This window comes from Coenobita brevimanus, chromosome 101, assembly GCF_032717465.1.
Source record: "Coenobita brevimanus isolate Jiangsu-jjx chromosome 101, ASM3271746v2, whole genome shotgun sequence".
Classification (NCBI taxonomy): domain Eukaryota; kingdom Metazoa; phylum Arthropoda; class Malacostraca; order Decapoda; family Coenobitidae; genus Coenobita; species Coenobita brevimanus.
In genome coordinates, this window is record NC_137054.1 from 69,679,743 (window position 1) to 69,694,742 (window position 15,000).

Genomic DNA, 15,000 nt, shown 5'->3' on the forward strand with positions numbered 1-15,000 from the left:
GAAGGACGGGATGAGATGGGGTTGGTGGATCCTTGGTGGGTTTACGGGACAGATATCAAACCTAATCATCAGTGGTTGAGCTTGAGATGGAGGGACTGGGTGACTTGGGCTGAAGAGAGAGCTGCAGATTGAGTAAGGGTGAAAGGAATAGAGATATAGGAAAGGAGAGAATATCGGAGGACGTATCATTGGTGGATTAATAGGATAAGTTGAGTTTGGGTGAAAGGGATACAGGAAAGGATGGAAGGAATATACGAGAGGACGAATTTTTTGAGGATTAGCAGGGCAGGTGTGGTCAGCCTCTGTCATCGTTCGTATCAGTCAGTCGTTCTAGAGCTTGAGATATTTAGGGTGAGTAAAGAAAGGGAGGAATAGTAGAGGACTGGACTCAGGTAACAGGTTGACAGGCTGACGTTCGTTTGGTAGGACAAATGTAGTCAGTTCTAATCCTGTGATGCTTCAGTGGGTGAGCAGAGGAAATTGGACAGAGGGACTGGAGGGGAACGACAGGCTAGACAGATAAATTGGATCCATGCTGAGTTAACAGGACACAGGTAGTCAACGGCAATTATCTGGCGCATCGATGGTTGGGGATGGGAGAGGGAACAAAAGGACATACACGGGATGAACACACAGCGCAGGTAAATATACGTCTGCTGGGTTGATGGGGAAACCTAATCAATTCCATGTATCTATTGTATTGTTAGTGACGTAAGGGAGAGGCATCAGAGGGGCGGTAGAAGATGAGTAGTCTGAGCGATTTGGACAGGGGACAGAAGGACGAGACAAGGATAGTCGTGGTAAATAGATAGATGCATCCCTCCAGAAGTGATAGAGAACATGTAGTGAAATCCAACTATATGATGGTTGGATGGTTAAGAAGAGGGAATGGGATGGAGGAACACGAAAAGAAGAACAGAATGGAAGGGTTAATAGGGATCCATGCAAGCCTCTCTGATAGAAATAGTAAATTCACTTGATGCATCACTGTTGAGAGAAAAGTGGGATGGGTAGAAGGGAGAGAATGAATAGACTGGATAGTGGTTGAATGGAGGAGAGGAGGGACGACGTGGCATAGACAAGTAACTTCGTATATTCTGATCTGGAAGGACCAATATAGTCACCTTTAATCAACCAGTAAATCAGTGCCTGAGTAGAGAGCTGGGAAGGACAGGGCAGAAGGAAGAGGATTGTTTAGAGGGCCAAAATGGACGAGTCACTGAAACATGTATTCCATTCCAGTCATCAAAAGCATGAAGAGGGGAGGATAAAGAGGGGAGGCTGATTATACTAGGATAGCAACGAGTGGGGGAGTGAGGAGGCAGGGGGCTGTGGAGAGGGGAGGGAGCTTGGGGCCTGGGAGTGAGGGGGGGGGAGGAGAATTATCAAGCTGCTCCACTTCATATAATGCTAGATCGATTATCAGTCCAACCTAATACCATCCCATTACCTAGATTCTGAAATTAGATTAAGCTTAGTGCCAAAGACGACTAAGGAGAGAGTTCCAATCTAGCTGGTAGGGAGAAAGTTAGGAGAGTTGTATAAGTGAGCGATAACTAACATCCTCTGAACGAAAATATATGCAAGGCCGTGTGGTTAGTTAGTGGTATTCTTGTCTTTAGTTCCATGTTAAATTGTAAATGCATTGTTATCTTGTTCTAGTTCTGTTCACATTTAATTGAGATTATAACGCGCTCTCTCTCTCTCTCTCTCTCTCTCTCTCTCTCTCTCTCTCTCTCTCTCTCTCTCACACACACACACACACACACACACACACACACACACTCATTCAGGCGACCGCTCATCCTTCAGAGATCAAAGGGCTAGTCAGGTGAGAGGAATCCCTATGTCTGATGCAACTTGCCCTTACCACCGAGAGAGAGAGAGAGAGAGAGAGAGAGAGAGAGAGAGAGATGTTAGCAATTTCTTGAGTCTTGCGTAATTGGCGTGAGAGAGGAAGGAGTGGTGATTCAAATTCCCTTATCCTTTGATTCATGTCCCGAAAGATCAGATTTACGGAGGTACTCATCATGTGTGTTGGAAGATATAATGGTAATGACGATGATGATGGTAATGGTGGTAATGAAAATGATGATGATGGTGATAAAGAAAATGATGATGATGGTAATGATGGTGATAAAGATGATGATGATGATGATGATCGTTCTTCCATCTCTCTTCTCTCTTATCCGTTCGCCTCTTTCTGTCTTTCTTTTCTTACATAAAAATATTGAAAAGGGAAGAACTGAAAGAGAAATGTTAAATATATCTTCTGTCTTCTTCCTTCCTCTTCCTTCTTCCTTTTTCGGCTTTAGTTCTTCCTCTTGTCTTCCTCCACCATTTCCTCTTCTTCCATATCTCTCTCTTTTTCATATCTAAGTCTTTTAATTAGCTTTCTCTTCTTGTTTCTTCTTCTTTCCTCTTTTCTCCTTTCTTAATCTCTCTCTCTCTCTCTCTCTCTCTCTCTCTCTCTCGTTTCACATTGCCTTCCTTCTCCTCCCTTTTTTCCTTCATCCTCCTCCTTGTCTTCCTTGCTCTCCTTACCTTCTCAGTCTCTTCCTGTTTCTCCATCCTTCCTCCTCTTTCTTTCCTCCCTTGTTCCTTTTCTTCTCCTTCCTTCCTCTCTTCCTCCATCCCTTCCTCCCACCCTCATCAATCATTCCATGCATTCGGGCTCATAAATTAGAGTCCCCCCTCCCTCCCCGCCTCTTGAGTGTTGAAAAGAAAATGGGCAATGCAGACCGTTCTCAGTGACTTCCAGAGAAACGAAACATTACGTAACTTCCCACTGTTTATCGTTCGCCCTGCTCTGTTTTTGGTGTGTTTGTTGAGCCGTTTCAGAGTTCATCGTTCCGTTTTTCTTTTTTCCGTACGCATGTTATTATACTTGCAGGTTTTTAGTGTTAGATTTGGAATAAGTTAACAAATGAAGTGAATGAATTATTGTTTGAAGTTGAAAATTCTCCGTGTGTGTGTGTGTGTGTGTGTGTGTGTGTGTGTGTGTGTGTGTGTGTGTGTGTTAGCTGGATAGGAAATAAAGTAGTTCTGAGGTAGGAGTGAATAGGCAGTAAAGTTGGTAAACAGTAGAGTTGGCAGTTAAGTATTCAGTATAAGTAGGTAGGAAGTAAAATTAGTCAGGCAATAAAGTAGATACGAAGTAAAGATACATTAGCAATAAAGTACATAGGAAGTAAAGGTGGATAGACAGTAAAGTAATAGGAAAAGTAGGTGGGCAATAAAGTAGGTAGGAAGGAAAAGTATATAAGCAATAAAGTAAATAGGAAAAGTAGATAGGCCGTAAAGTAATTGGACGTAAAAGTAGATAGAGAGTAAATGGGAAAAGTAGGTAGGCAATAAAGTAGAAGGAAAAGTAGGTAGGCAATAAAGTCAATAGTAAGGTCAGGTAGTCGTTAAAGTGACTAGCCAATAAAGTGCACTGGTAGATTAAAAAGTAGTCCCTTAAGAGCAGTAGAAATAAGTGTTCAATAAAGTGAGAGTATTAAGTGTACTCCTTTCACTTTAACTTGGCCTAAAATTTGCACATAACCTTGAATGCCGAGTAACCATGAACATTAAAATATGATGCTAGTCACGAAGAAGTGCCGTGGAAAGGATGTAGGCCTGCTCATTGTACCACTTAAACTACAGGAAAGTAAGTTGCAAAAGGACAAAAAAAAAAATCTTGACCAGGTTAAAGGGAAAGTGTATAGGCCTTTACCTGGGTATTCATTTTAATTCAATGATGTTATTTACCTGACTGGCACCGGACGATTTTATTCAGTAAAGGGAGTAACCTGGTAGTGGAGGGGTTCACGAGGGCTTTATTTAACCCCCTGCCTATAGAAAAGAGTTAGAATTTAGTATCTTATTTTAAAACCCAAGTGATGACGTAGCAAGGAAGATAAAGTTGTCTTCAAATTAAAGAGCCTGAGTTTCGTCATCAGATTTAAAGAGCTTAAGTAACGTCATCAGAGTTAAAGAGCTTAGGTAACGTCATCAATATTAGGAGTTTAAATTACGTCATCAAATTAAAGAGCTTGAATTACGTCATCAAATTTAAAGAGCTTGAGTTACGTCATCAAAATAAAGAGCTTATGTTACGTTATCAAATTTAAAGAGCTTGAGTTACGTCATCAAAATTAAAGAGCTTAAAGTTCATCAAATTAAAAAGCTTAAATTTTCATTAAATCGAGCTTAAATTACGTCATCAAATTCAAGAGCTTAAGGGTACGTCATCAAAATTAAGAGTTACGTCATGAAATCAAGAGCTTTAAGTTACATCAAGGAACTGAAAGATTGAAACAGTAAAAGTCAGCAGTCAGCAGGTCTTAAACGGGTTAGGCACTTAAGTAGGCAGGTATTTAAGTAGGTAAGTAGTTAAGTAGGTAAGTAGAGAAGTAGGTTGGTAAATTAAAAAAGTAGAGGTGAAAGGGCTCTGTAGGCTACCTGGATGAAAATACTACATATAAAAAGGCAAGTAGGTAGGTTGGTAAGTAGGTTGATTGGTAAGTAATTAAGTAGGTATTTAAGTGGGTAGATAAGTAGCCTGGTAGGTAAAGTATGGTTATATACATGTACAGGTCTGTCTGTATGTAGGTATGTGTGTATGTATGTTTATATGTATGTACTGCATATATGTATGTGTGTATGTTTATGTAGGTAGGTAGGTAGGTAGGTAGGTAGTGGGTAGGTGAGTATGCAGGTATGTAAAAACTCATATGAATGTGTATATACCGGTATGTGTATGTTTGTATGTATGTATGTATGTAGAGTAGGTAGGTATGTAGGTTGATATATAGGTAGGTTTATAGGTAGGTAGACAGGTAGGCAAGAAAGTAGGTAAGCTAATTAAGTAGGCAGGTAGGTACCCAGGTAAACCAGATTATGGGTATGGTGTAAGTCTTCACCCTCCACTCTTTTCCTTCCCCATTTATATCATTTTACCTCTATCGCTTATTTTAGTTATTACATTTAGCACATTTAGTACCTACCCTTGTTACATATACCTTAGTACAATTGTCGCTGGCAGTACTCTACATTTGTAACATCCATCACATTTATTTCACCTATTTCATTCGTCACACCTACGTATCGCATTACATTTTCCCCTGTAGTACATTTATCACATTGTTACATTCATTACAATGCTCACATGTACTGCCATCATTGCATACATCCCATCACATCACATATTACATTACACACACACTCTTGTTACACTGATTACATTTCATTCATTAGACTAACATTACATATATTAGCACATTTGTTACATTTATCAAAGTCACATTTTATCACATGTAACTGTTACATGTACTGAACACCTTTCGTCCACTTCCCGCTACCTCTTATGTAACATTTATCAGTCATATTATTTAGTACATTCAATTACATCTACCACATTTTATTGCCATTACATTTATATCAGTTACTATATTTAATTTTGTTTTCCCATTATTTTAGTTATATTTTCCATCAGTTATAATTACGTCTTTATTTTCACTGCATTGCCCTACCTCCAGGTTCCTTTATTTACTGTCTTCCTATTTTATTTTGTTTATTTCCTCTCTCCCCTTTGCCCTTTAAGTTTGATCTCCTGCCTCTTGTGTGTGTGTTTTTTTTTCCTTATACTCTTTCATCATCCCTTTTATTTTTCGTCCAGTCACGTCTCTCTCTCTCTCTCTTGGGGGTCCATATATTCCTCGTGACTTCATGCCAACTCTACATCTGGTGTTTGCTTCTCTTTCAAAGTCTCATTCTATCTCTGTCTCTTAATAAATTTCTCTCTCATACTTTCTTTAATTCTCTCTCATGTGTCTCTTTCTTTTTTTTTTTCTCTCTCTAAACTTGCCTAACACATCTTTAACTCACTCGCTACCTATCTTTTCTTTCTGACTGGATCATTCTTCCTCTCACACTATCCTTTCAGCTCTGCTTCATACTCGACCTCCAGCTCCCTCACTCTCTCCCTTCAGATTCACACACTGTTCCTTCAGCTCTCCCTCACACTATCCCTCCAACTCTCTCCCACACTATCCCTCCAACTCTCCCTCACAGCTCTTCCCCACACTATTCCTCAAACTCTCCCTCCAACTCTTGCTCACACTGTCCCTCCCACTCTCCTTTACACTACCCCTCCAAATCTTCCTTACACTGTTCCTCTGACTCTCCCTCACACTGTCCGTCCATCTCTCTCTCACACTATCCCTTCAACTCTCCCTCACACTATTCCTCTAACTCTTCCCCACACTATCCCTCCAACTCTCCCTCACACTATTCCTCCAACTCTCCCTCACACTATCCTCTGACTCTTCCTCACTATTCCTCCAACTCTCACACTCCCTCACACTGTTCCCTAACTCTCCTTCACTATTCCTCCAACTCTTCCTAGCTATTCCTCCAACTCTTCCTCCAACTCAACCTCACAAACTCCTCCAACTTCCCCTCACACTACCTCCAACACTATTTCTCCAACCCCTTCACTCAGTATCCCTCCATCTCCCTCACACTAACCTTCTCTCTCTCACATCAACTCTCAAAGCCTTACTCACACTTCCTCTAACTCATCTTCACACTAAACTTGTAACACTAACCTCATACTTCTAACTCTCATATTTCCAGTCCCTTTAAATTTTCTCACATCATCAAACCAGCTCTCTTTCACACTATCTTTAACTCTCACTTTATCCCTCTTGTCCTGTCTCAGAAATACACTTAACTTGAACTTTCCTCACACTGTCCTTCTGTTTCTCACACTATCTCCTAACTCACTGTCACTACACACTATCCTTAACCCTCCACACTGTCCTTCAACCTATTCTCTCACGCGCACTGTAACTCTTCTCCACACTGTCCCTTTAACTCTCCCTCCCCAGTGTTTCTCTCTCACTTGAATTTCTGTCTCTTTCCTGCTCCACTCTTTCTTCTCACGTGGGTTCTCTCTTCTCCCTGTTTCTCCTGTTAATCTCTCTTTTTTTCTTATAATTCCTGTATCACTACTTTTTCCCCTGCACAAGTCACCCTCTCGTCAACACAGCACTCCTCCCCTTGCCTCCTTGCCTCGCCCACTTCCATCACAATTTTCTTCGTTACTTCACTTTATATCAGCGCCTAAGTTCCTCTGTGTTCTTCTGTTGTCATCTGATCACTGCTCTAACTACCCACACAACTGCCGTAGTCACAGAGTCTACCCTAGTTTTGCCTTGCCCACATCAGTCACATTTCTCATCGCTATTTCACTAAGCACCAGCGCCTTAGCACTTCTGAGAGCAGCTAAGCACGACCCTAACTTCTCACACAGTTGCCTGACCTACTGTTCCTACGCTGACTATCTTCACAACACATCTCAACTGCGACACACTCTCCAGAAAGCTCTACTCACCCTGGGCTTAGACGCTCTGTGTTCCCGCTCTATAAAATGCTCTAGCTCCGTCACACTGTTCCCTTTTTGGTCCCAATCACACGTTTATACGATTGCACTTTTACGCTATTGAATGCAACACCGCCGCCGCTTTTCCCGTACGTGTGTGTCCGTCCGTCGCACCTTGAACACTACGATTCTCCGCGGCCTTCACTCAGAGCATTCAGCCACCCGACCACCTCCCGCCGCCGAATCTCTCACACAACTCCCACCTCGCTCCGGTTCCCCATTTTCATCCTGTCTCTCGGTCCCCCCCTCCCTCTCCCTCGCGCTCCCCCCAGTCCCTCGCCCCTCTCTCCGTCCCTCTCCTCCCCCCACCGTATTGACTGCCAGAGAGAGGGAGGGAGAGAGGGAGGGAGGTGTATACGTGGGGTAGGGAGGGAGGGGAGGGGATGTGAGTGTTGGGTAAGAGAGGGTGTTCCGAGGGGGTGAGGTCACCAAGCTATTTACGTCCATGCTCGTCTATATTTGTTTAGGATCAAATGTTTTAGTAATCCCTCGTAAGGCGTGGCCAGGAGGTAAGCGTGCGTGCGTGTTGCGTGCGTGCGTGTGTGTGTATTTGTGTGCAGCTAACCAGGGCAGGTATTGCATTAAAGATGTGTTGTTTGGGAGGCTTGTTGTGGTACTGGAACTGGATAGGACGAGGGTGTTGGCTGGTGTTGTAGGAAACGGGATTAGTTGGTGTTAACGTGGTAACTGGTCTTGGCTACAGCGGGACCTCTCTTGGCTAGCGATGCGGGCACTGGTATTGGCATGTGTACTGGGAGAGAGAGAGAGAGAGAGAGAGAGAGAGAACATAAGAACATAAGAAGAGAGGATAACTGCAGTAGGCCGGTTGGCCCATGCTAGGCAGCTCCTAGAAGAGTAACTGAACTACTAGAATGAGATAAGGACAGCAAAGAAGAAGGCTCTCCCCCGCCCTCCAAACCCTCCAGCCGAAGCCGGCAGGAAAAAGTCAGAAAGAACACCACGCCGTATAGAGAGAGAGAGAGAGAGCGTGTTAAATTTTCAAGATAAAAAAAAGTCTTCATAATTTAGCTAAAACCAGTGGTCGTTTTGTCCTCAGTATTTTGTCGCTTTTATATTTAATTTAATTGTGAAATATTTGGCAGCGACACGAGGCAAGACAGACAAATTTACGAACATTCTTATCCACAACTCAAGCTTAAGCAGGTTTATAAATAGGGCCTCTGGTGTTAGTGGTGTGGATGCTGGTGTTGGATAATACTGATACTACTAATACTTATCCTGGTATGGTCCTGGTATTTGTTATTACCACAAGCGGTATTGTTTGCTGGTGTTATGGGTAGTGGTGTTGACTATTGTGAGTAGAGGAGCCTTATTCATAAACTTTCTCAAGAATAAATTGCGTTATAAATTAGCTTCTTATTTACAGGGTGACACAGAAGTGGTAAGGACAGTGTGACACAGAAAAAAAGAAGTGGTGTGGACAGTGTGGCTCAGAAATAAAGTAGTTTCTTTTTTTTTTTGGGGGGGGGTGTTACAGTGTTCTTTTAGCTTCACTTATAGAGCTGCCAATACACAGCTAAGCCCGGGAGAATATTACAGAGAAAAATACGACCAGAGATATTTATTCCTGATTTTAATTTTAGGAGACAGAATTATCTTTGAAATCAGACCCCCGTTCGTGCTGATGAGTAATGCGTGTACTGGTGGTATTGGCTGGTATTGTGGTTGGTACTGGTATAGGGCAGAGTTGACTGGTGGTGGTGGTGCTGGTGGCTGGAGATAAGGGTGGAAAATGCCATGACAGAGAACTGATAAGATAAGAGGGTACCTGAGCGTCGAGGTGATTGTGAGAGGGCGAGATTTTTTCAGAATTGTTGCACTTCCACCAAAAATTGACATAGGGTGAGTAGGACTGGATAAATAGCGAGAGAGTTGATGTTACGAAATTCTGTGTGTTCATTTGTACTCTAGGATGATTTAGGGCAGAAAATGGTGAATAAAGAGCTAAGAGTGGATGTTAAGTACTTGTGTGTTGTTGCTGAAAAATGACGAAGGTGATATATATAAGTAGTGAGGGAATCGATTCTTGTGTAGATTGGATATGAGAGTGGCAGGTGTGAGTTGGGGGGAGGGCAGCGTAATGGCAGGGGACATGGAGGCGATTTGTTTGTAGCCACCCCTTACGGGATTGAGGCGTCTGGCTATAGATATATAAATAGTTTGTTTTGTCCCTGAATATTGAGTTAGTGTAAAAAGGACAGCATGAACACTGAGGGACTTCGTGCTAAGTAGCCGTGAGCCGTAACTAGAAAATAAATTAGGTGGAGAAGAATTACATAAAGAGTGGAGGATATGAAGTAACTCTGTGTTGGTGTTGCTAATGAATTGACTTGGGGTGAAAAACAGTACATAATGTGATCTTAATGAAGGAGGGAGACGAAAGAAATCGGTGGTAGCGGTGGAGCATCGAGACAGTGGTTGGGTAACTTTAATAGAAGAGAGAGAGAGAGAGAGAGAGAGAGAGAGAGAGAGAGAGAGAGAGAGAGGGGGGGGATGCAAAGGGTGAGAAATGGTGAACAAAAGTGTCAAAACAAAGATGGCGAGAGAGAGAGAGAGAGAGAGATGAAAGTGACTGGTAAACAAAGTGAGCAGTCTGAGGTGGAGCAGAAGGGGAAATAGTGAAATTGAAAGAACAGTGAGGCATGACAGGTGAAAAGGAAATTGAATAAAGGAGAGGAGAGGAAGTGAGAAGGCAGGGGATGGAAAGGAGGAGGGAATGGAGGAAAAGTGGGGCTGGGAAAGGAAGGGGGAATTCGGGTGAGGGAGGGAAAGAGGGTGAGGGGAAAATGAGGAGAAGAGGTGAATGTAATTGGAAAAGATGAGAAGAAAAGGAGAAAGGAAGAGAGGAAAAGAAGGTCAGAATAAGGGGCAAATGTAAGGGAAAGAGGAGAGAGAGGGAAAAGGGGGTGAGAAGGGGAGATGAGGGGAAGAGGTGAGGGGAAAGGGAAGGGGAAACAGGTTCAGGATAAAGATAGACGCTGTAGAAAGGGCAAGGGTTAAAGAAAAAAGCGCAGGGTGGAAAGGGAGAGAGAAGGTGAGAGAAGAAGAGAATAGGTGAGAAAGAGGAGGGTGAGAGGGAGGATGGAAAGAAGAGAGTAAGGAGAGGGAGGGAGGAAGTGAGAGGGGGAGTAAGAGGAAGAAATAAAAGAGAGAGTGGGAGTGAGTGAGAGTAAGTGGGAGTATAGGGAGGGAGTTAGAGAGAGGGTAGGGTGAGGAGAAGGATGGTCATAGGGGTGAGAGAGAGAGAGAGAGAGAGAGAGAGAGAGAGAGAGAGAGAGAGAGCAGAGGGTATATGGGTGAACGGGAAGGTAGTACTGGGAGAGGAAGAATGATTGGGTAAGCTGAAATGAATGTGAATTAAGGAAGATAAAGGAATACATGAGAGAAGGCCAAGGAGATGGGTTACCTGTGAATAACCTAATCAGCAAAACGTAGGTGAAGGAGAAGGTGCAGGTGCATTGCAAAGGTGACTAGAGCAGGGGGAGGTCGTGGGCGAAAATGGTTTGCAGTGACAATGTAAGAGAAGGTGACGTGAGAAAAACAGCGGTGATGATGATGATGTAAGTGAAAGTGAAGGTGAGATAAACACTGAAAATGTGGCTGAGGATGATATCAGTGAGTGTGAGGGTGAACGAAGCAAGGAAGATGATTATGACGATGATGGTGATAAGGAGTGTGTAAGTATGAGAGTGAGAGAGACAACGAAGATGAGGATGTAAATGAAAGTGAGGGTGAAACAGCGAAGGTGAGAATGATGATGGTTGAGATGGAGGTCGATGATGGGGGCAGGTGGTTCATATAACTATGGGAGGAAGATTTAGGTCAGCACGAGAGCGAGAGAGAATGCGTAGTTGTTATGATGAGGGTGGGAGCAGGCGAGTGTGGGTGAGGATAAGAGGTCTAAATGAGTGTGTGTAAGGGCAGAGAGCAGGTTCAGACAAGAGTGTGTGAGGGTAGAGGAAGCGTGATAGGGTATATGAGTAAGAGTGTGGGTGAATGGGTGAAAGAATGGATGGCAGTGCAGATGAATGAGAATGAAAAAGGATGAGAGTGAAGATGATATTATAGATGTGTGAGAGTGAGGGTGGCAGTAAAGGTGATAATGTAGACGAGCGAGTGAGTGAGGGTGAGAGAATGGGTGAGTGAGTGAGGGTGATAGTGACGGTGAATGGGTGAAGGTGAGAGTAAGGGCGAGTGAGAGTAAGGGTGAGTGAGTGAGGGCGAAGGTAACAGTGAATGGTGAGGTTGAGAGTTAGGTTGAGTGAGTGAGGGTGAGGAGGAGTATGGATGAGTGAATGAAGGTGAGTGGGAATAAGGGTGAGTGGATGAGTGAGGTTAAGGGTGAGTGAGTGAAGGCGAGTGAGAGTAAAGCCATGCAAGGACACGTTCAATAGCATGACGGTGGTGGGAGTATACATGTAGTGACTGACAGGGCCATCACACACACACACACACACACACACACACACACACACACACACACACACACACACACCTTCGGCATAATTCATACGTACCCTGTCTCGACGCCCGCAAACACTGGGTCAAACTACGGTATATAGGGGTGTGGGGAGGAGAGCGGGATGGGGAATTGATTTACTTGCTGTCTGAATCACGAGAGCTGTCTAATAACTTTGACTTTGAAGGGAGTTAGCAGGACGGTTGAAGATAGAAGGACGAGTGAGATAGTTAGGAGGACAATTGATCTTGGAGGTAATGATGATTGGGTAGTTTAATCTATACGTGGGTGATTTGGGGTGCACTTAATTCTCAGACGGTGATTTTGTTATTTTTCGGTGTGTTTTTCCCACATGTCATTGCGTGTCTGCGTGTCATTTAGTCTGCTCGTGATTTTTGCTCATCGCCGCCTGTCTGCCTGTCTGCTTGCGCGCTCCTCTTGCTTCCAGACCTTTCCATGCCGGAGCAAGGCGGGAGGGCTACTGTGGCGGGGATGGTGTGCATGAACTGCCTCACCACTACCACACTGCCTCACTACCACCACACTGCCTCACCACGATCACTCTGCCTCAGCACCACCACATCTGCCTTACACCTTTTCATGAAGCAGAACGGTACGAGTGTGGTGCCTCTGTGGTGAAATTAGTAAGGTTGAACTGATACCAACCCCTGCATCACCACCACCACACAGCCACCTTTACCACACCACACCACACCCAGCTTACACTTTTTATTTTTTAATTGAATGGGATGTTTCAAATGTGGTACTTTTGTGGTGAAATTAACGAAGTTGAATTGATATCGCCTCCTGTACCACCACCACCACCACACTTGCCTCACCACCACACCTATCTCACCACTTCACCACACCTGCCTCGGATATTTTCATACCGCAGCAAGTCTGGAGAGTGGCTGTTTGTGTGGTGGAGTTTGTGTGGCAGAGATGACCCCATTCTCTGCCTCACCACACCACCACACCTGTCACCACACCTGCCTCACCACACCATGCCGCAGACCTTTCCATGCCGGAGGAAGTTGTGAGAGTGGAGTGTGTGTGTGTGGCGGAGGATAAACACCCCTGCCTCACCACACCACACTTGCCTCACCCCGCCTGCCTAAGCACCACACCTGCGGAAGTAGAAGTGGCAGTAGCAGCAGCAGGAGTGTAGGAGAGAGAGAGAGTTGCAGCGGCCCGACGACCACCCTCCTCCACCACCACTACCACCACAACACGGGCTCCTCTCCACCACACCACCACACCTCCACCCACACGCCCCTCCGCGCACGCTCCACCACTCAGGTCGATTCCAGAGGGGTAGCAGCAGCGGGCAGGTTGAATTTTGCTTTGTGTTACTTTGGTCCCCCCACACACAAACACGCACACACACACACACACACACACACACGCACACGCACATAAACAACCCTCGTGCATGCTTGTGGAGGGCTGAAGCTTTGACTTTGCTTATGCCCCCCCCACCCTCTCCCCCTCCTCTCCACTATACACTCTCCCCGTCGTCCACTCCAGCTTGATTCTTTATTGATCTGGAGCTGCTGTCATCACCCTCACCTTCACCACACACACCACACTCCTAGGCCTCTCATAGACCCTCACAATACACACCACAGACTTGGAATGTAAAGAGTGTAGGGAAATCGATGTTGGAGGGAGGCGGTGAGGAGGGGTAGAGAGGGAGGGAGGAGAGCGGCAGAAAGGTAGGCAGGCCGATAGGAAGTAGGGAGGCAGTCAGGCACGGTGATATGGCCGTAGGGAGGCAAGGTGAAAGGGAAGTAGGCAGGACAGGAGAGAGGGGAAATAAGAGGGGAGGAAGGGAGGGGAGAGCTGTTACGTCATTGCTAACACCAGGACCAACTCACCGACCCTCGCCACCTCGCCGCCGCGCTAGGTCAAAATTCAGACAACAAAGAAACCCCAACTCTGTATATTTTAGCTCAGTTAGGCTTCAAAATCCCTTCCCATCCACAAAAACCCTGAGTATAGTACCTCCAGCTCCCTCCCCATCAGTCCATAATTTCCGAAAGCCGCTGGTAAAATTAAAAAATGAGTTGGTGCGGCAGAGTAGGTCAAAGGTCAGGCCTCTTGTCACTGAAGGACGCCGGTACTGGGTCACTCACCGCCTCCCCTCATCAGCTGGGCGGGGCGGACGGGGCGCGAGGTCACGGGGCTGGGAAGGCGCATGGCATAATGGGGTGGGGGCGTGGTAGGGGGTAATGGAGTGGGGTCAGGGTAAGGGTAATGGGAGGGGACGGGGGAGGATTTAATAGGAGTGGCGTCAGGATAGGGGGTAAGGAAAACAGGCAGGATAGGACTTTGGAGTGGACGGGGTTAGAGTAATGTAGTGGGACAGGGTAGGATTTACTGAGATGGTGTAGGGGTTAATGTAGTGAGGCAGGGTAGGATTTACTGAGATGGGGTCGGTGTAGGGGGGTTAATGTACTGGGGCAGGGTAGGACTGAATGGGGGTGGGGTCGGGGCGGCACAGGACAAAGTGGAAGAGGGGTTAGGAAGGTTTGAAAAGCTTGGGGAGATGGATGGGTGAGGTGAAGAGGTGGATGGGGTGTGGCACATTGTATGAGGGCAGGGAAGGCTTGAGAGGTGAGGTGGAGGCCGGAGGGTGGAGAAGGATGCACGTGGAGCCGTGTGGGCGGAGTTTATCCCTTCGAGAACTCTGAACTACTTAGGGATTCTGTTGTGGTTCACTCAGTAGGTAAGGATTATAGGAGAGAGCTAGAAGGATGAGTCGTGAATAGGATAGAGAGGTTAAGTCTGGAATAGGATGGTGTGTGTGTGTGTGTGTGTGTGTGTGTGTGTGTGTGTGTGTGTGTGTGTGTGTGTGTGTGTGTGTGTGTGTGTGTGTGTGTGAAGGAAGGGAGATTAGAGTTCAGAAGCGTCGGGAGTACCTGATGAAATGGGGATATAACGAAATTGGGGAAATATTGTAGGCCCAAGGGTGGATAGGATTAGGTGGTGGGTGGATCAGAATGAAGGATCAGATGAGGGAAATTGGGTCGAGATGATGTGATGTGAAGGTGTGATGGGAAGGTAGATTGATTGACAAATGGCTAGACCG

At 45.3% G+C, this 15,000-nt stretch overlaps 1 protein-coding gene across 2 annotated transcripts in view; it reads right to left on the minus strand.

The window, feature by feature from the left end:
- LOC145415092 (protein Tob1-like) overlaps positions 1 to 15,000 on the minus strand; it is a 214,891-nt gene that overhangs the window by 17,733 nt on the left and 182,158 nt on the right. The window contains exon 1 of one of the 2 annotated variants that reach the window (XM_080284505.1): positions 7,382 to 7,612. The exons of the other annotated variant lie outside the window; for it this stretch is intronic. The gene's annotated coding sequence lies outside the window, so the exon portion shown is untranslated. Of the gene's footprint in view, positions 1 to 7,381; positions 7,613 to 15,000 lie in introns of those variants that run through there. 2 annotated transcript variants of the gene reach the window in all.